General features: G+C 42.3%; 1 protein-coding gene across 2 annotated transcripts in view; it reads right to left on the bottom strand.

Annotated features, from left to right (window-relative positions):
• foxp2 (forkhead box P2) overlaps window positions 1-8274 on the bottom strand; it is a 708352-nt gene extending 700078 nt beyond the window's left edge. The window contains exon 1 of one of the 2 annotated variants that reach the window (XM_080191077.1): window positions 8237-8274. The gene's annotated coding sequence lies outside the window, so the exon portion shown is untranslated. The remainder of the gene's footprint in view (window positions 1-8236) is intronic. The other variant, XM_080191073.1, reaches the window with a different exon arrangement.
• Window positions 8275-25701: the final 17427 nt, after the last annotated feature.

Raw genomic sequence — 25701 nt, 5'->3', positions numbered from 1 at the left:
TTCATCTATCTGTGCCAGTGGAATAAATAACTGCTCTTGCTTCCATGGAAGATTTTCTACTTTGCTGTTCTCCTTCCTTCATATCTAGAACTACATCGTTGTTCAATCATGCTCGCTATTCTACTACCCCTCATAGAAAACTCTACCTATTGTACTTGGCATCTTGGTCAGACTGACATATTCCAAGCCAATTTCCATAGGTAGCATTAACAAAAGCAACTTTAATGAAAGCACTAGCTGTCAAGTTCTAGCTTTCTACTCTTTGCAACAGCTGTTCTTTTTGGTTGTTTGCCTAAAATATCTCTAATAAAATCTAAAAATTCTCCTTCCAATTGGTACAGTTTCTTTCCATTCTCCACAAAAAGCAGATATTTACAATTCAGTTTTCTCCTCCAATTCTAATTTCAATGGTCTTCCTAAAGAGACTCTGACCATTCTTTCTGTCACTGAACCAAGTTTGTAACCCCAGCAGGCGCACTGGGTCTTTTGCAGTTTAGACTTCAATAATACTGCTGATCACGAATGATCCTCTGCCATACCATATAATTACATCCATTTCTATATGGTCAAGATTCTTCAAACTTAGCTATATTGTGTACATTATCTTAGTACAGGAGACTATTTGGTCCATCAGACTTGCACAGGTTTGTTCAAAAGCTATAACTGAATCTGTTTTCCACCACCCTATCAGGCTGTACATTCTAAATCCTAACCCTCTGTGGCATGGCACCTTTAATGTGTTGTCAGGTTGTCAACCTTTAACCAGTGGAACTAATTCACCCTTATTAAATCTATCTGATCCCTTCATGATTTTAAACTTCTCTATCAAATCACCACTTAGCCTACTGTACTCGAAGAAGAACTTCATATTCTCCAGTCTATCCATATAAATGTAATACCTCAGCCTTGGAATTAATCCCAAGAAAGGTGTTCACAGAATCTTTACAGTGCAGGAGGAGGCCATTCAGTCCTTCATGTTTGCACTAGCTCTCTGAAAGAGCATTCTATCTAGTCTCACTCGTCTGCTTAATCCCCATAATCTTGCACATTCTCTCTTTTCAGATAGTAATCCAATTCTCTTTTGAATACCTCAATCAAACCTGCCTCCATCACCATCTCAGAAACTTTGTTCCAGACTCCAACCACCCTCTTAATTAAAATAAGCTTTCCTCTCATCACTCTCCTTTTGCCCATTATTTTGAATCTGTACCTGCTAGTTGTTGGTGTACCATTTAGTTGGAACAGTTTCTCACTATATGCCCTGTCCATTCCCCTCAGAATCTTGAATATCTCTCTCAAGTCTTCTCTCAGTCTTCTTTTCAAAACAGTTCCAGTCTATCATAGTGACAGTGGTTTATCACTGGAATCATTCTTGTGAATCTCTTCTGTACTCTATCCGAAGCCTTCACGTTCTTCTTCAAGTGTGGCACTCAGAACTGAATGCAATATTGCAGATGATACCTAACTCGTGTCTTGACCTCCATACTCTTATACTCAATGTCCCTACTAATAAAACCTAGGATACCAATTGCTTTACTAATTGTTCTCTTAAAATGTCTTGCCATCTTCAATAACATTAGTACGTATATACAGGAGTTCCTTTGTTCCTACACACCTCAAGAGTTTCTCCCTTTATTTTACGCACTCTCTCCACATTCATCCTGCCAAAATGAATCAATGATCTCCCTTCTTTATATCAATACTAAATCGATGGAAGCTACTGTCAATTAACCAATCATCTTCAAAGTTATGGCCTTCTGCATGACCTACAGCATATTTTCTGACAAGTCTATTCTACTGAAGATGTGTTGTTTAGGTTGCATAACTGAAGTCTGATCTTGAACACTTTTGTGAATAATTTATTCAAAGTATTTTATTTTGACGGGGTCTAGCATGATGCACCCCGACTAAGTTACAAATAAATTGTCTCTCACTAAAAAATGTTCCCTCCAATTAGACTGCCCATAATGTAACTGTTAGCTCATCCTCTTGCTCATTAGAATTCTCTTGAAGACTTTCTCTGTGTTCCTTTTCATATCAATTACCTCATTCGTTCATCATCATCTAATCCTGCCCATTTTTGCTGATGATTTTTATTATTTTCTGTTCACTCCATTCTATATTCATCACCTTCCTTCTGTTTCACATCCTCTTCACATACAGCCTCCTTTTCTCTCAGCAAAGTACTTAGATCACTACTTCTTTCTTTCCCCACACATTTTGATAGGACTAAGAAAATATGGAGGCAGGTTTTATACCTCACCAATGGGCAATAATCTGGCAGATTCAACTGTCAGCTCTTCACAAATTAATCAAACCCAATGCAATGAAAAACAGGCAGGCTTTGCAAAAGACAAGTGATTGCCCACAACAGTGATAATGAACTATCCCTTTGTTGCTTTCATTTTTCTTTTATTGATTGTACAGATTCATCAGGATGCTCATATGTTTAGCTAATAGCTATTCTCTCTTGATCTTTGATGGCTCCATTCTTTATCCTTCTCAATGACTGATATTGCTTGTCTTAAATCTTTCCTTCAATCAGTCTGTCCTCATTATGCTAAACCATTCCCTTTCAAATATTTTGAAGTCCCTGGTTCATGAATGTCCTTTAGGGAAGGAAATCCCCCATCCTTATTTGGTCTGACCTACATGTGACTCTGACCTGCAGGGCCAAAGCAATGTGGTTGACTCTCAACTGTCCTCAGGCAACTAGAGATGGGCAATAAATGCTGAACAGCCAGTGACATCCATGTCCCATGAATGAATAACAAAAAAGGTTATAGTGAACAACAGCCCAATAGGTAGGAAGGATCTAACTCCTTACATCTAAATGAGAGACAATAAAATGATTCCCCTCTTGCTCCCAGGCTCCAACTTCCTTCTCTTAGTCATTGCTTTCCTTGTCCTCTTTTGCCAGCACTTCTCTAAACTATCATCCCTTTTTTTCCCACTGAGCTGCAAATACCTCATCTTACGTTTCCTACATCTTCAAAATGAAACAAAGCCTAATCAGAAGTCTCCTTTCCCAACTCCTTTGTCCCTGTGACTTCAGAATTGTGAATGTCTTTATTTACCGCAACTTCACCTTACCCTTGTAACATTTTAAACCCCTGTGTAACATCAACCAGTTACAACTTGCCAATTTACTTCATCACCCCTTTTAATCCTTTCAGCCTAAGTGGTGTTGACACTGTGAGTCTTGGCCCTTCACTTTATTTTTCTCTCTCCCCAAGATAAAGATCAGGATGCATCCCTTGCCATTTAACACTAACATTTTCATTATGTTATTCAGTATTTTAGTTTGGACTAAATGGGTGGATTATACAGCCTTGCTCATCCTAAAACCATAAAATCCTGCCAACAGACCTTTCCATGTTCTGCCCCCACCCCGCTCCAGTTGTCACGATGGGCAGGGTGGTGAAATTCTAGCCAATATTTCCCAGCTGGACCGATAATATTTTACTTCCAAATCAAGAACAAAGTCAAAGGGAAAAAGGTATCAGATTTTTTTTAGGATCTTGTTATAATTCAGTTCAGAAACCCCAAAGTGTTTTATGAAGTCTGCCTGGATCATAGGTTTTGTATTTTGAATTTGGCTAGAGTAAGCATGAGATGTTTCACTTCAGATATGATTCACCTGACCCACTAAGGAGCTTTTATCAAACAAAGTTTATTTCAGAATACAGTTAACATATAGCAATAACTTTTACTAATTACAAACAAGAAAAACCAACCATGATATTGTATAAATCTTTGCTGTATGAAATGTTCCAATCAAACAAACCTCCTTAAAAATATACCTCAGCCACAGGTGTAAAAAGAGAAAATAAGAATGTTTACGTGATGCTGGAACTTAGTCCTTTGGTTGGAAAATTGAAAGTCTGACTTCCCAGCCTTGTAACTCCCAGTAGACTCAAGGTAGCAATAATGCCACTACTGGCCTCTAGTTTTTCTCCAGCAAACCACTTCAAGGGACAGAGACATTCTAATTACTAGCCAGCAGAATTTTCACTCCAGGAAGGCAAGAAGACCTGCTTCCAACTAGCCAGCAGAATTTACAATACCAAGGAGAGAAAGAATACTCGAGCCAGCCTAAAGTGAAAACACCTTCTAACTAAAACACAGCAGCCAGCAGCCCAAAACTGAAAGCAAAACTAAAAAACTGTCCAAAGGCACCTGACCTATCCATTATTCTTTTCCCGACAATTTATGGTCATAAAAATCCCAGAAAGTACAAAAGGCACAGAGTAAAAATAAACAAAACACCATTTAAATAGCAATAAAAAGACTTCTAACCCTCTTATAAGTGCAGAGAACATGATAAAAAATATATTTCTTAAAGGCACACCACCATCACAAAGTTGAGTTTATTTTGTATGAACTCCTAGATAAATGTGAATCAAACTTATAAAAGGGTTCAATTCTCACTCACAACAACATTAAAGTCCCATTAATAAAAGTACAAAGTAGTGATAATTGCAGTATAAATATGTGTCTAGATCAGTCCAAAATTCTTTTGGCATAAGTGGGTCAGGCACATAGAGGAAATTATCTTTTAGACTTTATTGCACTTCTGCTTGCGAAACATTGTGCTAGATTAACCAAATCCCTCACTAGTGTTTATTGGAACCCAATGATAAATTATATTAGCAGGCTTTCAAAACTTTGCATGCAATTGAAACACACCATGGCCCAATATTCCACTTCCCCACATCACATTATGTGGATCATGACCAAATGCCTGCTGCCTGTAATTCTATCTTCAGTTCACTACCACTGGTCCAATATTCCCCAGGTACAGGCAATAAATTGGTAGGAACATATATCCAAAACCATGGGTTGAAAACCAGCTGCTACTGGAAACCTCGAGAATTCTCCAGCAATGATAATGTTTGCCAGCTGCTGAGCCTTCCAGGTACTGTCCAAAAACAGCCAGAAAGCTTGTAGTTCTAAGGATTTTGGAATGCTGCAAAATGGCAGTGTCCATTACTCCTTTTGGCCTCACTACCTTGCAAACAGTCCAGACTCTCCAATTACCCAATTTGACTAGAAGCCCAAGGTGCACAAGAATTGAGCAATTCTGATAATGTTGAAGTAGTTATATTTTACTGTTTACCAAAAAAGCCATATAGCTACATCAGGTATGATGATGGGAATTGATTTAGACTCTTGACTTTTCATAAAAATTAATAAATCTGAGAGCAGTTTCAGAACTGAATGTACATCAGGTCATATATCTGAATCTGCTAAGCATTATGATGCCTCCCAGTGGATATCCCACAACATTAGTCATTATAAGTCAAAAATTATGCTGTTGCATGGATCGTGAAGTCAGAGTATGGGAGAATTTGGATGGACTAGTGGTACCACAGGGGAGCTGCCTTAAAGCATTTAAGAGGTTAATTTTAAGGTTTCCTATTGGGTTATAATGAACATTCCGGAGTAAGAGTCAGAGATAACTGAAAGCTTGGAGCAGGAAATTGTGCAGTGGAGAATAGCGAGTATTTGAAGTTTGAAAAGCAAAGTGGTGGGGTTCACTGATGAAAGGAAGATAGGCCAAATGGCCTACTTCTACTCCTACATCTCTTGGTCATACGGAGGTTGATCAATCTTAAAGAGGGCAATGAATTTGAAGCTGATGCACTCCATGGATCAGCGTCCAATGGAGCCAAGCATGAGCAGGCAAGAGGTACAAACTGTGTGTCAGCATCAACACATTGATAAGTGCTTTGGGTTTCAAGTCATGATTTGGGCAGATGTTCCAGGCCGACAGTCCAATGTAGTTCCAAAGGTGCACTGCATGGTCAGAGATACTATTTTTATATAAAATATTAAACTGAGGACGTTATGCACCTACTTGGGTGTGTGCAAAAGATGCCATAGCTTTGACATGAAGAAGAGCAGTCGAGTTATTCTAATGTCCTGGTTAATGCCATCAAAATAAAGGTTATCAAAAACAGTTACTTGTGAGAACTAGCAGTCTCTAAATTATTTGCATGTTGCCCTACAAAATAAGTGATTACACTTTAAAAGTACCATATTAACTGCAAAGTGTTTTAAAACATCCTCAGGATGTGAAACATGTAGATCTTTCAACTGTAATTATAAAATACTTCCCATCCCAATCAAAACTGACTGCAATTACTTCCTGGCACCAGTACTGCACCCTTTTTGAGCACTGTTGTTTGAACATTGAGCATGGAATTCAAAGAGGTGACAAAATGCACAACTGCTCCAAAAATATAACTTGCAGACGTAAATGTTTTATGGCCTCAACGAAAATTACATTGGGGATTAATAATGTGCCTGTTGCTGAAGCAGCTACCACTGTAAATTGGTGTGATGTGGAAGGGTTGCTCACACAGTATTTGTGCGTAACCAAACTGGCTGCAAGTGGCACCAATGTGGTTGTTGTGCCTCAGAAAGCCAGTTGGTCAAGGATAGAACTACAGCCAATATTCATAAGCATTTATTTAGAGTTACAAATTACAAGTATACACCTCCTAATCCAACAAGCACAGTTTCAGTCTTCTCCATTCATAGGAGCACAAGTGAATCCCTAGTTAATACCCACCACCTGCACAAAGTAACAGCAACAGTCACTATATGAAATGTCCCAAAGGACTATAAGGCTGCTCCCCACTTTGATAGGGAGAGCTGACTGGTGGTGATTTAACCTGAGGGTCACGATTGACAATGGCACTGAACAGCAGATACAAAAGATGGGGAAGTTCAGGTCAAAGCTCCAGAAACCCAGCAAAGTGCAAAGCGAGAGTTAAGGAAAGAAGAGTGAAGGAACGTTAAAATGTAGTGCAAGTATATGCGGTTTGTTTTGAAAAGTGTTTCACTTATGACGTGTTGTGTTAATATGGAGCCAACAGCAAAAACACTTATAAAAATATTTTTTTTCAGAGGCACTGATATTCAGATGCTTTTTGATTGCCTCAGATTTTGGACCTGCCAAACTTGCTACCATACAAATAACTTGTCAATGGGCTGCAGACATGCAACAGTTATAAGATTTTGTATACAGCTAATGTCACGCAGCTCAAGTGGTGTGCGTTCGCAAGATTATACATTCGGGTTTTGTTTTCGCAAACACTTGCAACATTAGGTGGACAGTTGGCAATTGAACTCTGGAAAGTTGTGATGCAAGTGCAGAAATATTTCACCAATTTTTTGCAACAAAAACAAACAAACTGCCATTCCCTCCCTCCACTTTTCTTATAACCAGGCTAACACTTGAGAACACAAATCTCTCAAACATGTTGATTTGCAGATGAAATGAGTCAGTTTTCCCTCACCCAAGTTTTGTTTGTGAATAAATTCTCCGAATATATCATATATTCAATGTAAGCCTTACTTGTGACCAACAAGTAAACTTTATAACTTCATATTGCCTCAAGAGGAGAGGCACTAACATCTTTCAATTTGTCAACTTTCTTTAGCTCAGCTGTTCCTTACAATAAATGGAATTTCCAACACTCAACTAAACACTGAGCCTAACTTCTCAATTAAACCATGCACCATAATGTCAATAATAACTGAGGAAAATGGGGGGGGGGGGGGGTGCGGAGAGAATAATCTTGAATGGGCTTCAGTGCACTTAAGAGGTTAACAAAAGTTCGCATCAAGGCCTGCGGAGTTTCCTTGACTCTTTGCAACTTACTTGTGATTTTTTTCTCTCAGTGGAGAGATTGTCAACAGTCGTCCGGGCTGGTTAATAATTCATCTCTTGGGGTTTTGTTTTAAAAAAAGCAGACAGGTTTAAATCGATGCGGAAAAATGCGTTAGCTGACTTTGGGAGCCGGGGGTTGGGCTGCGGCTATTAGAGAGAGAGAGTTACCCTTCTGGACAAGAATGGTTTCGTCCCGCTTTGGGCTGTGCGAGTGACTGGGGAGGAGGTGGCTGGCGGGGAAGCCGGCTGCACAAAATAACGCAGTCCTTGTGTCTCTGAGAAGTGTGGAAGGGAAGGAAAGGAGGGGGGGGGGCGTCCCGTTTAAATTAGTGAGAAAGCATGAAGGCGAAAAGACTGCATTAAAAAAACACAAGCACGGGGGGGGCCGCGGGCAACAATGTCCTCAATATGCATGGGGGGGGGGGGGAGTGGAATATACTTCTATAATAAAACCGACACGAGAGAGAAAGAGAAAAATTGTAACCTTGCAAGCCTCAACCACCACTCAACTTTGTTTTTGAGTTGGAGCGAAAGAAAACTTAAAACAAAACTTACCACAAGTGAAAGCGGCGCTTTAATCGGAGAGGGAGGGGGACGGGGGGGTGCTACAGGATGAAATTATTATTCAGACTGGATTCATTTTTTTTGCCAATGCACTTTTTTCCCCCTTGAATAAAGAAAGACTATTGTGTACATGGGGGGGGGGAATGCACAATAAATATTCAGCAATCTAGCTCCGCTCAGCTCGCGCTGCCCGGGTTCGCGCTCTCCCTTCACTCCAGTGTATTTGCTTCTTAACTAACACCAAACCTTCCAGAAGACCCCCTCCCCTCCACTCCACTCCCCTCCCCAAATATACCCTCACCCTCACCCCCCCCCCCCCCCATCTCAACAAGAACATTCACCTCACACGTGCCTGTGTCTGACAGATTCCCTCACAGGTTGGTCAGTGTGGAGTTAGTCAGGGTGGTTATTATTGAGTTGAAGATGTTATTGTTGTTCTGCAGCTGGTTACAGAGTGAAAAGCGGATTGTCAGATTGTTACCTTCTCTCTGCCACTTTGCAGCCTCCCCGTGACGTCACATCCACCTGCTCTGTCAACAAAAGAAGCTGGATTTCACTCATCATCAAATCCACCCTCCCCCACCCCTACTATTCACCCCTTCCACCCCACCCCACACACCACCACTCCATATACTCCCACACACCCCCATCCCCAATCCACACAACCCCACCCCACACACACCCCACCCCACACACCACCACTCCATATACTCCCACACACCCCCATCCCCAATCCACACAACCCCACCCCACACACACCCCACCCCACACACCACCACTCCATATACTCCCACACACCCCCATCCCCAATCCACACAACCCCACCCCATACACCACCACTCCATATACTCCCACACCCCCACCTCACACACACCCCACCCCACACACCACCACTCCATATACTCCCACACCCCCCATCCCCAATCCACACAATCCCACCCCACAAACCACCACTCCGTATACTCCCACACCACTCCACACACCCCAATCCACACAACCCCACCCCACACATACCCCACCCCATACACCACCACTCCATTTACTCCCACACCCCCCATCCCCAATCCACACAACCCCACCCCACACACTACCATTCCATATACTCCCACACCATCCCACACACCCCCATCCCTAATCCATCCCAACACCACCCCACACACCTCCACCCCATACACCACCACCCCACTCACCCCCACCCTACACACCCCCATTTCCAATCCACACACACCCCACCCCATACACCACCACCCCATATACCCCTACACCACCCCACACACCCCCATCCCCACACACCCCTGCCCCACACACTCCCACCCCCACCCACTAATCACCCTGCAAATCCATCCCCCAGCCCCCCCCCACCCACATCTCACCCCCACACAACCCCCATCCCATACACCCCACTCCACACACACATCCCCACCCCACATACCCCTTACCCCATACACCCCCACCGCCACATACCTGCACCCCATACACCCCCAACCCCCACACATTCCCACTCCCACCCACCCCCACCCTACACCCTCACCCGCTCCATCCATCCCCTGCCCATTAATCACCCCCACCAACTGCATCCCGACACACTCCCTACCCACTAATCATTTCCCCAAAATCAGCCCCATCCTGAAAAACCCTCTACCCATTAATCACCCCCAAATCTATCTCCACCAGCCCACCCCACCTCACTAACCACTCCCTCAAAATCATCCCCACTCCCACACTTCCCCACCTACACTACAACCCCTCTCCTCACATCCCCAACTCTCTCTCCACCCATTCCCCAAACTAACCACCCCGACCCCCTCACACTCTGTAGCTCAACCCACTACACCGCCTCCCCTCACACCTCCCCCCACTCACCATCCCCCTCCCCCACTCCAACCCACTATATTTCCCCCAGTCCACCCCACTATATCTCCCACCCCTTTCCCTGACACCTCCTCCCATCACACCCCTCACCCCACCCCTCATTCCCCACACCCCTTCCCCACTAATCATCCCCAGTCCAGCCCGTCCCCATCACCATTCCTTCTTCCATCCCCATCCTTCTCCCACACCGGCTTCCCGGTTCATCCCCCCTCCCTAACTCACCCCATCCCTCAAACACCCGTCACTCACTCACCCCCATCATAATCTATCCCCTTCCTCGCTCACCCCTCCCCTTCCCTCACAGCCTTTCCCAGTTTACCCCCTCTCTTACTCACAGTTCATCCTGTCCCTCATTCACCCCTTTCACATTCCATCCCCGCCCTCCCCCCTTACCAGTCTATCTACCTCCCCCCCACCCCCACCCCAGCCTCTATGGATTCATGCCAACAGTGCTGAGGATCGCAAGTTATTTCACTTAATCGATTAAAACTTGCGAAGCTGCACTTTAAAAAAAAGTTATTCCTTAAAATAAACTTATGGTTCAACTTGCTGAGAAAAAGCAACATTGGGTAACCCACACACTATTCCCTTTTTAACCCTAAATCTCCCCCTCTAGATTATATCCCAGATTATATTATACAGTCATTGTCCCTCGGACCTTAGTTAATCGGGGCTGGGCGGGAGGGGTCTTTTCCCTATTTCGTATCGATGTAAAAGCCCCCCTCCCCCAGTGACAAGAAAAGTAGCGGTGCTTGTAGCACTCAAGGACAGACGAAAGAGGTAAAGGAGGAGGGGGTGGTGGAATCCGTGTTTTTCTAACTGTTAGCCAATGAAGTCTGAATGGGTTCGCAAGGTGAAAGTTCAGTGCAAGGACAGAGTATTTGGACGGTATACGGCGTTGGGTGCACACCCCGCGCCGGACCATGTACCCGGGCTCCAGTGGACATGTGCAATTATTTCTAAACTCCATCCGCAGCTCCTGAAAGTGCCTAGGGTTTTGGACATCGTCAGGCGGCTTAATCCAAGTTGAACTCCTCCTCCAGTGACGCGTGGCTGCTAGAATTTTTTTTCAAAATCATTTCGCTGATCGACAAGGGTGGGTTGGCGGGGCGGGGGGGGGGAGGTGAAAAATAAAGTGGATACTTCATTTTCACATCCCATTGTTCACGGGCTGATGCCGAAGTTCATTAAATCGCTTTTAGTTAAGCCGTATCGCCTTTTAAAATCAACTTTGTTAGTAGCTTTTGTCTATTGTATGTCTGACAATATTTAGCCTCGACAGGAGGAGGTTTCTCAGTTAGCAGACTTACTCCTTTTGAAAGAATCCCGTCGGTTTACAACATATATTACTTTTCTTAACAAAAAGGAAAATGAGCCGGCGCTGAAGAGTTGTTCTTGATTGGAACTCACGCTGGTGCGGGAAATAAGCTTTAATCATTTGTGTTGAAATAACTCGCAGAGCCGTCCCAGTTAATTTTCCATTTTGTGTCCGCAGTGTTTTATCCCTACGTGTTAATATTAGAGTTCAATAATAAAATATCCTCTGGCGAGTTGGGGCCGCGCATTTCTTTAAAAAGTTCAGCCAGCATTGAATCATACCTTCACTTCTGTCGCCGTGTCCCCCTCCCTGGTCAGTCACCAGCAGCACCTCCCCTCCCTCCCCCCGCCACCTATATTTTGTTTTAGACAAACCGAACAAATTATTTCAAATATAGCAATTGAGAAAGGCGGTTTTACTGAAACACGCAGTTATATCGGAAGACCTCGAAAACCGGCAACAATCCCAAAATATAAAAGCAGGTGAAAGGCTTGTACAGGTGATTTAGTTTTCCCTATTAAAACCTGTCATTCGAAATGCACTGGAGTTCAGTCGGACAGAAGCAGGGGGGATGCAAATGTCTGATCTACACTGTCTTATTTCAGCGACACTTGGCGGTTTAGGGTTGCAGAAGAAGCAGGCACATTATTCGGATGTTCTCATAGTCACGGAAAAAGGGGGCCGCTCTATTAGTTTATCCATCTATTTACCCCCCCTTCCCGCTTCTCTCCCCCAGCCCCCAGCCCCATTCCCTTGCACACAACAGCGGCACAATTTCCCAATGCATTTATATATAAATAAACAAAACCCTCCTCGGTAGCGGATAGATTTAGATTCCGCACGGACCTGTGCGTTGGCAGTGAGTGTTGGCAATGCCCAGCACATTGGCTTCGAGAACCTGACACCTGCCTTGAGAAGTGACCGAGGACAGGCTGACCACCTGAGATTAACCTCGCTCTCCGTCCTGTCTCCCGTTGCAAGTTAGCACTAACCGCGACAATTATTTAACTGGCCCGCACTCCACAAACCGCTGGGTTGGGTGATTGTGTGAATAAAACTCGAGCGGTGAAATGCTCTACCTAAATCAGGCGGCAGCTGAAGGTTTTAGCAGTGACTGTCTCTCTCTCTCTCTCTTTCTCTCTCCTCCCTCCCCTCTCAAATTGTGTTTCAAGTCGCCAACTGATTAAACACGATGGGTTTGCCACTCCATCTAACGACACAAGTTTAGAAGGCCCACCGAATCCCGCATTTAGGAGAACGAGTGCTTTCTGTACTCAGTGACCTGATGTGTTGTGCCTCTGATGTGCTGCGTTGGGTGAGATTTCAGTTTGACCGGTTTTTTTTTCTATTTTAATAAAACCGCGAATTTAAGAGATACGTTGTTCTGGAAATCGCAGACGCTGCTCGTGTAGTAACGTTAAGTGTTTAATAAAATGTGCGAATGATGATCTTTTCAGATGAAAGGAAACCTGTTTCCCCCGCCCCCCAAAGAAAATAATTAACACAGCAGCGTCTTTGTAAATGAAACCGATTCTCGCGTTTGCCCGAACGTGTTCTCCCCAAAATTGTGAATGGGATGCGAAAAAAAAACCGGACTTCATTCATTCATTCATGTGTCAAAGCGAAATGTATTGATGAAAGGCTGGAAATTGGGCATGAACGCGATAGCAAAGGTACCCGGGAGCAGCGAGCATCTTTCGGGCGAAACACACACCTTTTTTTCCGCACTCCAAACAACTGCGTGCTTCGCTGAAACATTTGGGATCTCCCCGCTTTAACGGGAGAAGCATAACTATGGCGAAAGAAAAAAAATTCAGATGTAGAATTTGCGGACCATTTCATGTTGTCAAAGTTAAAAGAGGGTCATTTTACATCACCGTGTCTACACAATTGTCACAATCCACCCTTTCGAAGCCGCCTTTTCAAGATTAAAAGCGATTTTTTTTTAGGTGCGAACCAGATAGATTTTGGGTCGCAACATAGTCGAGCAGTCATTTATTAATTTCAACACGTTTGTGCTTTGGCTACACTTTCGACACTGTGTTTTCTTCAACGGGAGCAGAGAGCCGAACCTAAGTTCTGTGGTGTTACTTTGAATGACGTTACTGTTTCTGAATGTAACAAATGCAGCGGTCTGTCTCTACCACGCTTCTTTCTAACTCTTTTTGCACGGCGGGTCGCAGTTCTCGTCACTTATTCCATCAAATGCGCTTAGATTGGGTACCAGCAATAATCATTTCACTGAACCGTGGGATGCTGCTGCCACCTGCCGACCGTAAATTAAATACCCGCGCGATGCAGGAAGAACTGAAACCCAGGAAACACACCTGAAAAGATAAAAGACTGAGAAAACATGCTATGCCGACGTCGTTATAAGCTTTTGGCATTTTCTTATCACGAGTAGCAAGCGTAAAGGATAAAAAAAATGCCTGCGCCACATTTCATATGTTCTTTTTTGGAAGACTATACATAAGTGAAGGCAGTTGAACTGTGTTTGTAAATGTGCTAAGGGAGGATGGGGGCAGAGTGCAAGGTCTAAGCTCTAGAAGTGTGAGTTTGGGGCTTTTTTTGGGGGAGCATTGGGATATTTAGAGACACACAAAAAACTAATCCAGTGGAAATACTGTTCTCTTTAACCACTCAGCGAGGACATTAACACCACTGGTGCTGTCTCAATACATATGTCCACATGGCCAGTTTAAAATGGACTTTTTGTGAATTGAATGTGCAAAGTCAAGCGGCCTGAATAATGTTTTGTACAATCCAGCCAAACCCGTTGATCTCTGGTAGATCTTGGCATTATCGAGACAAAACTTGTCATAATAGGTAATGCATTTTTATTTAAAAAGCAAAGTTTCTGAAATGGTGCATATAGATCACCTCACATTGAATTCGTCAGCGAACGTTTTCCGCCAGATTTGTTTCAGGACCGCGGCGGCAGTTTTCTGAAAAACAACTTTTCGCAATCTTACAGCATGGGACTTTTTAAACATTAGAACTTGCGAACATTTCACACAACATTGCACCCACTCTGCATTCTCTGGGGTTGCATGAACACTTTCAGGTCAGAGTCACCCCTCCTTGATGCAAAATATAACTTGCTGATCGATATATATATTTAAAAATCACAAATAAAACTCTTTAAATTATTCCAAAAATGTTCACAGATCTTGACTTTTTGATATATATTCCAAACATTGCAATGCTCAATCAGGTTTATTTACACAGTGTGTATTTTTTATGAATGAATAGTTACATTTATTGTTTATTTGCTGTTATCATTGAGTTTAAGCAAGTCAGGAATTTGGACGATTGTTATAACCGTTCCTGCGGTTCCTTCCACAACGGGTAACAGGTGTAGACATGAGTGGCAATGAAGGACAAAACGTATTTGTTTTAAGAAATATAAAGGCGAAATAAAATGCGATGCGGAAAAAGTGGATGTAAGTGTCCAGAACAAATATTTTTTTCCAAAACTGGGAGTTAAGTCTTTTTAAGGTGTAAGTCTGTTTTGAGACGTGTTTGTTTAGGGGTGTTTTGTCAACAATGTTCGGCAATTGCCAATGTTTTCCCGAATAAGATGCATTCAAACAGGCAGTCAAATATTACAATAGTTTTTTTTAAAGATATAATCAGTAGCTGACGGCTCCGAGAATCGGCTGCGTGTATATATCGCCACACGACACTAGCTGAGCCTTATGCGGGAGGGTGCTCCCGGGAGTTAGTGGTGCTAATGTTAACTTTTGGGAGAGAGGAGTTATTATCAGTGGTAATTGTACAACATTCCAATAAGCGCTCAGGGACCCTTGCGTTTGGAGAATAAAGGTGAGATCCACAGTTATTAGTTGCGGCGATGTTGGCCTTTTTACAGTACATAATAATCATGTTACTGTCGTTTGCTCTGTAACTCCTTGCTCCCCGCAGTCTCCCCTTCCTGCCAGAACCGCCAGGCTTCGAAACACACGCTCAGCATCAGCTAATCACTGCTTCCCGGTTTACCCCTAACCTGCTCCAATCTTCCCCGACCTTGGCGGGTCCCGCACCACGGGCATCGGCTCTTCACCTTGATTTCTTAATTGAAAAAAACAGTCTCTTCATTCCACGAATGCACTTGCCATCAATGCATGCGAATCATAAACAGGGTTTGTGGCATTAAGCCACTATGGAAACCAAGGCTTGCTCAAAGCTGCCTAATTTTAAAGCCATTAATGCGATTGTTAAACGACTGTTGCGATTTATTTTCCTAATAATTACCAAAACTCATTTTAATTAATAACTTGAAGCACTTCTAGCTCGAAGAGGAAGCGGGAAAAAAAATCATGAATAATCAACACGTTGTATTCGGCTTTGCAAAGGTTCAGTACCAATTAAAAGCTACCTTGGATGATATATATATATATTTATTTTTAAAGTGAAGGGGTGTAATGAAAATAAACATTGTCGATTATAATCGAAGATTGGATAGACTCCAATGCAGCCGTGCACGTTATTAACCTGTTAAGAAATGTGGGGCATGCTTTTGGGAGTTTTAGTTTGTTTATATGAAGTGAGGGAGGACTGGGTAATATTTGCGCCCCCGCGCCCATCTCTCTCACACGCACATAGCCCAAACTAAAATTAATTACAATCCTTGATTTTACAAAAAAGACACCCCCCCGCTCCCCGCACCCCCCAGTTGTTGCTGAATGATGGGTGATTGACACATGCTGGATTAACAATCTTCACTTCGCTCAGCAATGGAAACTCAATCTGGGAAACAATTTTTCGCTGGGTTCAGGATTTTACGCGAACGCTATCTCAGTGTTTTGGTGGAACTTGTGCGGACGAGAACATGACAGCTCTTCAATCATATCTGGTCTAGTTGACCTGGCATCGACAACAACTCTGTCGTACCGAGAAGTACGAGATACAAATGATTGTATAAAACGTCAGGTGGTTGCCTGAATTTTAACTGTGTGTGTGTGAAAACACACGACATTTCATCCTTAATTCCGAAATGCGGCAGTGTTCGAATTAAGTCTAATTAATTAACTAATTGAAATGCCGTGGTTTAGGAAGTTAAAGCGTGTAGGTAGAAAAAGGAAATTACCTATGGTTGCATTGTTCAGTCTTGTCCAACTTTAAAAACAAATAATTTTAACCACAGTAGATGATTTGGGACATGTATGATGTAGCGGCCAATTTAGGCAGGTTGGGCAGATGATTACTCCAACAAGTGGACTCCCTGACTGGGGACTCCCTGACACGGCCAGCAACACACACACATATCACATTCCACTTAAACCCCCGTGTCTTAAAACGTCTACTTTCGAAATCCTCGTAGTCCTTTTTTTAAATAGGGCTTTCAGGGCTATTTGAATCTTGGCTGCAAAATTTGTGTTTTCGGTAAACACTTATGTTTACATAAAATGCCGGTGTTTAAAAATCAGGTCCTGTTCGGGGAAATGTGGAATCATTATTCAGGAACGGGTCATCTACATTTCTGGATCGCTCGCTTGTTCCATTTACAGCATTGCTTTCAAATGGTTTAAGCGATCTCGGATCTTTAATGGATGCTGAGATGAAAATCGATTCTTTTCTACAGGTGTACTGCACAGTGTCTTGGTTTTTGGTTTAGACGGGAAACCTGTTTATGATGCGTGCAGCGATATCATTGATTTTCAATGTTAGATTCACTGCACGGGTTTAAAAGAACGCGCGCGAAATGTGGGTTCCGGCTCCTCTGTAATTAACTAAAAGCGATAGCTTTCTTAAAACAAAAGGAATTGAAAATATTTGTAGGTTGCGATTGAAATAACAGAAATGGCATCACACATCCATTTTATCCATTAAAGTTATCATTTCTATAACTACGATCAGCATTGATTGAAAACAGTTCTATTCAGCTACCAAGTAAGCTGCACTTAAGTGTACCTCCTTATAAAATGTATATTCGGCCAAGAAGGCCTGTTTGTGTTTTGACAAGAGGAGACAGAATGATAAGGTCGCATGATAAGGTACAGTTTGCTTCCTCCAATCGCCACTAGCAAGTCATTGAAGCTAAAAACAGCACCCCTTCACAACGATAGAAGAAAAGCAATGTAAGTCCCTCTCTTTCACACCTTTCACAGATAAAGGGAGCATCTCGTCAAGGAAGAACCAACTTCAGGTATATTTAAGCATTTTGGGATGATATATCAAAAATATTTCTATGAAATCCTGTTTGGAGTGCATTGTATTGCAAGTTAACTTCAATATAATGTACAAACTGTAGAAAGCACCTTTCCACGTTTTCAAGTACTAATATGTGAAATATCCATGCCAACAGATCAAATAAAAACTCCATTATTCACAAAAGGCTGCACAAACATCACTCTGCTAAGTAAAGCTTATTTTATTTATTGTTAGTGTCACAAGTAGGCTCACATTAACACTGCAGTGAAAATCCCCTCGTCATCATACTCCAGCACCCGTTTGGGTACACTGAGGGAGAATTTAGCATGGCCAATGCACTTAACCAGCACATCTTTTGGACTGTGGGAGGAAACCCACATAGACACAGGGAGAACATTCAGACTCCACATACAAAATGACCCAAGCTGGGAATCAGGAACTGAGGCAGCAGTGCTAACCACTTGCCACCATGCCACCCTGAGTTAGTACATCGAGCTATCCTGCATTGTAAGGACGACTTTTCAATGCAATAAACTTCCAAAATTGAGATTGATCACGATTAATTTAGCAAGGGTATTAAGGGTTTCTGAAATAAGAATGACCTCCTTGTTTCCTTCATTCTCCTTGGCATCTGCTTTGGGCTATCCACAGAGAAAGGAAATGAAGAGATGTTACAATGCCTCAAAGCTTTTCAAAGTGCCTGATCATGTTTCTTGCTGCAGTGTTTATTCTCCCAAACCATAACACAGGCGAGTGGCAGGTGATACAGACAAACTTGCAGCTGTCATTGTCTCTCCTTCACCTCCTCCTTCAACAGATCCAGCCACACGGGTCTCCAAGCTTCATTCTTTGTGAAGAGTCAGAGTTACAATGATAGGAAATCACCCATCACAGTATCACAGGGCCACTTACTCCAGCCAGAAGGAGAGACACAAAGCAAAGCATGTGGTGCATTGCAAGCAAAAGTCATGAAAGGGCAACTGCATTGAGTTAGAACGGTTTCTTTATATCTGGCACATTATGGAAAATCAGTCGATTTATTGATAGCAAATTTGTCCAAGGTCAAAATCTCATTTTCCCCTCAGCATATTGAGAGTACCTTCAAACCATGGACTGCAGCCTTTCAAAGAAGGAGGCTCACCAAAAATTCTCCTTGAGAAATAAGAATAATGGTAATACTAAAATAATTTTATTGTGACTTCATATTGAAGGAACATATTTAGATAGCACCTTTCACAATCTCAGGACATCTCAAAGTCAATGCAATGCTTTTGAAGTGCTTTAGTTTAACATCGCATTGAATATACACCACAGAAACAGACCATTTGGCCGAACCAGACTTGTGCCAGGGTTAATGTCCCAGTCAAATCTCCTCCCATCTTTCCTAATCTAAATGTATAATTGTAGCTCTGTTCCTTTATCCTCTATTCTTTTCTCCCTCATTACTTGTCTTATTTCTCCCTAAAGGCATCTACACTATTAATTTCAACCACTCACTGTGATAGTGTACTCTGCACTCTCACCACTCTTCTGGCAAATAAGTTTCTTCTCAGTTCCTTAGTGGATTTCTTGGTGACTATCTTACATTGATGGCCTTGAGTAATGTCTTTCCCTACAAGAGAAAACATTCTTTCTGTATCCACTCTCTCAAACCTTTAATCATTTTAAAGATCTCTATCACATCACCCCTCAGCGTTTTTTTAAGGGAAAAGGTAGCCAGCCTGTCAATCCCTTCCTGATATGTGTACTCACGCATTTCTGTAATAATCCGTGTAAATCTTCTCTGCATCCTCTACACTGCCTCTATATCCTTTTCATAATATGGCAATCAGAACTGCATACAGTACCTTTAGTATGGTCTAACCATGGTTTGATACGGATTTAGCATAACGTCCTTACTTTTCAGTTATATCTAAAAATAAAACAAGTACTTGGTTTGCTTTTTAATGGCCTTGTTAACCTGTGGTCGAACTTATAGTTTTGGTGTTAATGTTCTCCAAGATCACTCTGTTTCTTTACCCACAAGTTGCAGCTTTCAAATAATAAGTAACTTCCCGCTTCTTCCTCCCAAAATGTACTTACTACCTCACATTTATCTGTGTTCAACATCACTTGTCAATTTTTGTCCATTCTGCAATTTCATCAATGTTCTTCTGTAATTTGCTGCAGTCCTCCACTCATAAAATCCCTACAGTCAGAAGGAGGCCATTCAGCCCATTGAACCTGCACTGACAACAATATCACCCAAGCCCTATCCCTATAACCCCATGTATTTACCCTGCAAATCCCCCTGAGACTAAGGGGCAACTTAGCATGGCCAATCAACTGAATCTGCACATCCCAGGGCTGTGGGAGGAAACCAGAGCACCCAGAGGAAACCCACCCAGCCATGCAGAGAATGTGCAAACTTCACACAGTCAGTCACCAGTGGTTGGAATTGAATCTGGGTTTGGCGCTGTGAAGCAGCATTGCTAACGACTGTGCCACCGTGCTGCCCGGTTTTGGGCTTTCTCCCCAAATTTTGTGTCATCAGCAAGTTTAGAAATTGTGTTTTTGATTTCAAAGTCCAAATCACTAAGGTAAAGTTTGAACAGCACTGTTTCCTTGTGGAAATCAACTGCCTACCTTCCTTGAATAACTTCCCTCTGACTCCCAGTCTCTTCTTTCTGCCTTGAAGTCAATTGGCAATCCATTCTGCCACTTGCTCCCTGACTCCACATTGACTGACCTTGTTCATTAGTTTTTAGTGGAGCAGCTCATTGAAGGCGTTTTGAACAACCAAATAAATTACCATTGCCTGCCTTCTGTTACTTCCCGATCTGAAAGGCAGCATCTTCAACAGAGTGACTCTGTCTCAGTCCAACCTAGGCTTTAATGTTGAAGTCTTAGGAGTGGGACTTGAACACATAACCTTCTGTCTCAGAGTTCAGAGTGCTGCCAAATAAGGCACCAACACTTTCCCAAGGGCAACTGATGAACAATAAATTCTGACCTTCCCATAACTCAGTATTGTACTCTTGAAAGAAAAACAGGAGAAATAGCGCAGGAGATGTAATAAAGTATAATGAAGAAATACCTATCCATAAAGAGACTCCAAGAGAGGTCTGTAGTGAACAGGTTGCTGTGTTGTCTACTCAAGTGAGATAGTTGAAATGTTTTGAAAATGATGTGAGAGAAACTCAGTAGTTTCCTTGCTGTGTAACACATTCCTCCACATTTCTTAGCATGTTTCTTACCCTTACTCCAAATAGATGTCCTCGTAGTGAAGACACTGTTGATTGGATGAGCTATGTCAGACTCCTTTATGCTTCCTGTATTCTCTTGGATCATTCTGATATTCTTAGCGTACAGGATGTCATTTTCCTCACGTGCTGCCATTTAGCAACACCAGTCTCTCCTTCCTGCATATTCTATGGGTGGGGTTTTACGGCCTCGCTTGTCCTGAAACTGTAAAATCCCACCCAAGGTCAATGGACCTTTCCATGGTCCGCTCCTCACCTGCTCCAATTCCTGCAGCAGGTGGGGCTGTAAAGTTCTGGCCAATATCTTGCTTCAGCTATTCTGCTGCTGAAGCCTTCTTACATGTCTTTGTTATGCCTAGACTTGAATATTTAAACTCACTCCTGGCCAGCCTCCCACTCTCTATCTTCCATAAGCTTTAGGTCATCTCCTAACTTGTGCCAAATGCTATCAGCTATGACCTATGTGCTTGTAGTTAAACAGTGCCAGAATTTTAAAACTCTCATCCTTGGTTTCAAATCTCTCTGTAGCCTGATCCTGATTTCTCCATATCACTGTAATCTCATCCAGCTCCATAATCCTCTGAGTTATCGGCCTCTTGACCATTCCTGACCTTAAGCACTCCACCATTAGCTGCCTTGCCTTCCGTTGCTTAGGCTCTAATCTCTAGAATTCCCATTCAAAACTCTCTGGCCCACACCATTTCTTTCCCATTTAAGACGCTCCTTAAAACCTTTACCCAAACCTTTGGTCATCTGTCCTTAAACGTTCCTATGTGGCTCAGTGTCAATGTGCCTTGAAAATACTATTATCGTGGTATAAACACTATATAGGTACATGTTGTTCAGGTCTCCCCCCAACTTTCTGCTTTCCATGCCCCTGTGCCAGATTTGGAGGCCTAACTACCATAGAACCATAGAACCCTACAGTGCAGAAAGAGGCCCTTCAGCCTATCAAGTCTGCACCAAACACAATTCCACCCAGGCCCTACCTTCATATCCCTACATATTATACCCACTAATCCCTCACTACCTCATCTTTCCTATGTCACCTCACAGCATAACTAAGACACTGCAAACTGGCTTTGAATAGTGTGCAGGTCATGGCCATTCAGTTATGGACTGCACACTATTTACCTTGCCCTGTAATTAAGGATGGAATCCCTAACAGAGCATCGTTGTGGGTGGAAGTTTTCCCTGCCTTGCTGCACTTCTGGCAGAGCAATGTTCCCATTCAAATTTTGGGTCCATGTGGTTCATAGGGGGACTTCCAATGCTTGGGCAAAAAGGCAGTGGAAGGCTTTGTGAAACGTAATGGTCCTATCTCATTATCATCCTTTGATCAGCTTCCCGTCCAAAACAGGCACCTAAAGGCAACTCACTAGCTCTTTCAGGTCTCCAAAGATCAGGCTTCCAGAACAACAATCAGATAAGTCACAGCGAGGTTCAGGAAGTTTTCTTTTGAGTTGGAGGGGTGATGGAGATCTGTTGACTTGGAGTGACAATGGTCCGAAACCTGCTCATGGGGTGTGGAGGTGCTCCTCCTGGTCTTGCCACAGGAAAATAAGTTTTAACTTTATCCGATGGTCTCTTGCCAGTGTCAGCCAGGTTTTACAGAGCAGAGTGTCCACTCGGCAGGCAGTATATTAGCACCTATTCTTCAACTAAGACACAGGACCCAGATTTCCATATACTCACGTAGTCTTTGCCCAAGTCGGCCAGGAATCTAACTCACTCAAGAACATGGCAACAATAACATAGCCACTGGCGGTATGTGCAGCACTTTATTTTAGCAAAGGGAGCTAAATGTTCCTCCATCATTTTCTGAAATATGTGATATAAAGTGCCATGTGTAAATTACCCGCATTGAATCATACCAGCAAAGGTTATGGCAGGGATCAATCTTTGGATTCTGATGATGTTAATTGATAAACTGTTACACCTCTGCACCAACACCTCTACTTCTCTGTAAGGTATGGAAATTCAGTATGTTCCCTACGACTCTCACCAATTTTTATAGATGCACCATAGAAAGCATCCTTTCCAAATGTATCACAGCTTGGTAAGGCTCCTGCGCTGACCAAGACCACAAGAAACTACAAAGGATTGTGAATGTAGCCCAGTCCATCACTCAAACCAGCCTCCCATCTATTGACTCCATCTGTACTCCCCGCTGCCTTGGCAGAGCAGCCAGCATAATCAATCTAGTGTGCAAGAAACAATACTTTTCACTGCATACCAATACATGTGACAATAATAAATCAAATCAAAATCAAACCAAATCAAACATCTGTGCTGAAGGCACAAACCTTTTACTGCTGCAGGCACATACTTAAGAAGATGGTGAGGGTAGAGGGAGTAGTAAATAAGACAATGTTATTGACCCATTCATGGATGATCTTGAATCCTTCTGATTTTCCACATGGCCAGTTCCTCTCTGTGTGAATACCTGTTGCATAAATGGAATGCATGTTAGTATGCTGGTTTACAACAAGCAGCACCTATGATAAAGTTAATCCAATTCAATCACACCAGTGATATGCATATGCTGTATGATCTCGCATCACTGATTGGTAGAATAACTGATTTGGCATGGCATAACATCCCATGACAAATCCGGCATTCTACATTTATCACACGCATACAATTTGCTGCCTGAATACTGTATTTTTGCATAAGAAATGCCAGAGGCAGCAAAGTGCCAGTTTCTGATGGGATTTGAACAACAACACATTGCAAATCATTGACTTATTTTCTGCAGAGAAGAAAAATACATCCCAACATGGAGCCTGTATAAAATGTTGGAGGACACAACTCCATGCTGAGAAAGTAAACACTGTGTTTATTGCTTAGGTTTTGTTAAGTCAATATTTTGACTCCATGTATTTGCATTGTTTCCCAGTTTGCACCAAGTCCTTTTTAAATGTGGTTCTTCACATGTGCTGCCTATTTTGTTTCTGTTGGCTGATGACATGGTGTCTACTTTCTAATGCAAAGTAAACAAATTGTCTTATAATTAAAACTGTAGCAGAAGTTGTATTAACAAATATCTTAGCATAATTCCTTTTGAGTGAATAGTCCTGAAAATATGCCAAAAGTTAATTGTAAACAACAACCATCTGCTTGTAATTAATTTTCTAATACACAAAGACTGAAATCTTGTAAGCCACAATCGTTTTACACAAATTATTTTAGCTCTTTGGCACCATCTTCTGGATTCACTAATAACTTGCAGGGCATTTCTTAAAAAAAAATCACTGGAAAAACATTCCACAATTAAATATAAATACTAGCCTTCCTGGCCACCTTGGAGAAACAAAATAAAAGTCTTGGGGGTAATTATATTTTTCAATTTTTGTTGCTGCCTTCTATACATGTATACGTGTATACATATATTATAAATGTATAGAAGGCATATATAGAATATATATTATATATGCATTTACAACATTGTCTGACCCAGAAATCAAGTCTAAAATTACCATTGTGAGCACTCAAACTAATGCAACTCATTGTGGTATTCACCATCTCATTGTATACTTCAGTTATGCAGCTTGATATCATTTGGTTCTGTCTATAGAACAAAGAACAAAGAAAATTACCACAAAGGAACAGGCCTTTCGGCTCTCCAAGCCTGCACCAACCATGCTGCCCAACTGAGCTAAAACCATCTATCCTTCTGGGACCATATCCCTCTATTCCCATCCTATTCATGTGTTTGTCAAGACGCCCCTTAAAAGTCACTATTGTATCAGTTTCCATTACCTCCCCCGGCAACAAGTTCCAGGCACCCATCACTCTCTGTGTAAAAAAAAACATGCCTTGTACATCTTCTTTAAACCTTGCCCCTTGCATTTTAAACCTATGTCTCCTAGTAATTGAGTCTTCCACCATGGGAAAAAACTTCTGACTATCCATTCTGTCCACGCCCCTCATAATCTTGCAGACTTCTATCAGGTCTCTCCTCAGCCTCCATTATTCCAATGAGAACAAAGTTTCTTCAACCCCTCCAGATAGATATTGTGCCCCACACCAGGCAACATCCTGGTAAGTAAATCTTTTCTACACCCTCTCCAAAGCCTCCACATCCTTCTTGTAGTGTGGCGACCAGAATTGAACACTATATTCCAAGTGCAGCCTAACTAAGGTTTATAAACTTGCCAAGTTTTGAACTCAATGCCCCAGCTAATGAAGGCAAGCATGCCTTATGCCCTCTTGACTACCTTCTCCACCTGCATTGCCACTTTCAGTGACCTGTTACCTGTACACCTAAATCCCTCTGCCTATCAATACTCTTAAGGGCTCTGCCATTTACTGTATATTTCCCATCTGTATTAGACCTTCCAAAATGCATTACCTCACATTTGGTCCGATTAAACTCCATCTGCCATCTTTTCGCCCAAGTCTCCAACTGATCTATATCCTGCTGTATCATCTGATGGTCCTCATCACAATTCCACCAACTTTGTGTCGTCCTCAAACTTACTAATAAAATCAGTTACATTTTCCTCCAAATCATTTGTATATATTACAAACAGCAAAAGTCCCAGCACTGATCCCTGAGGAACGCCACTTGTCACAGACCTCCATTCAGAAACGCACCCTTCCACTGCTACCCTCTGTCTTCTATGACTGAGTCAGTTCTGTATCCATCTTGCCAGCTCGCCTCTGATCCAATGCGACATCACCTTCTATATTTATTTTCAATAATTTATTTTGGGATAACTTTAGGGTCTCATAGACAGATTTTTTAATTACTATTCAGTAAGGGAATCAAGGGTTATGAATTAAATTGATTTATTGTTGTCACATGTATTAGAATATAGTGAAAAATATTGTTTCTTGTGAGTTATATAGACAAAACATACCATTCA

Source organism: Carcharhinus amblyrhynchos, chromosome 6 (assembly GCF_965287045.1).
Source record: "Carcharhinus amblyrhynchos chromosome 6, sCarAmb.v2.hapA, whole genome shotgun sequence".
Classification (NCBI taxonomy): Eukaryota; Metazoa; Chordata; class Chondrichthyes; order Carcharhiniformes; family Carcharhinidae; genus Carcharhinus; species Carcharhinus amblyrhynchos.
The sequence above is the reverse complement of the archived record's forward strand: the minus strand, read 5'-3'. Positions and strand labels throughout refer to the sequence as shown.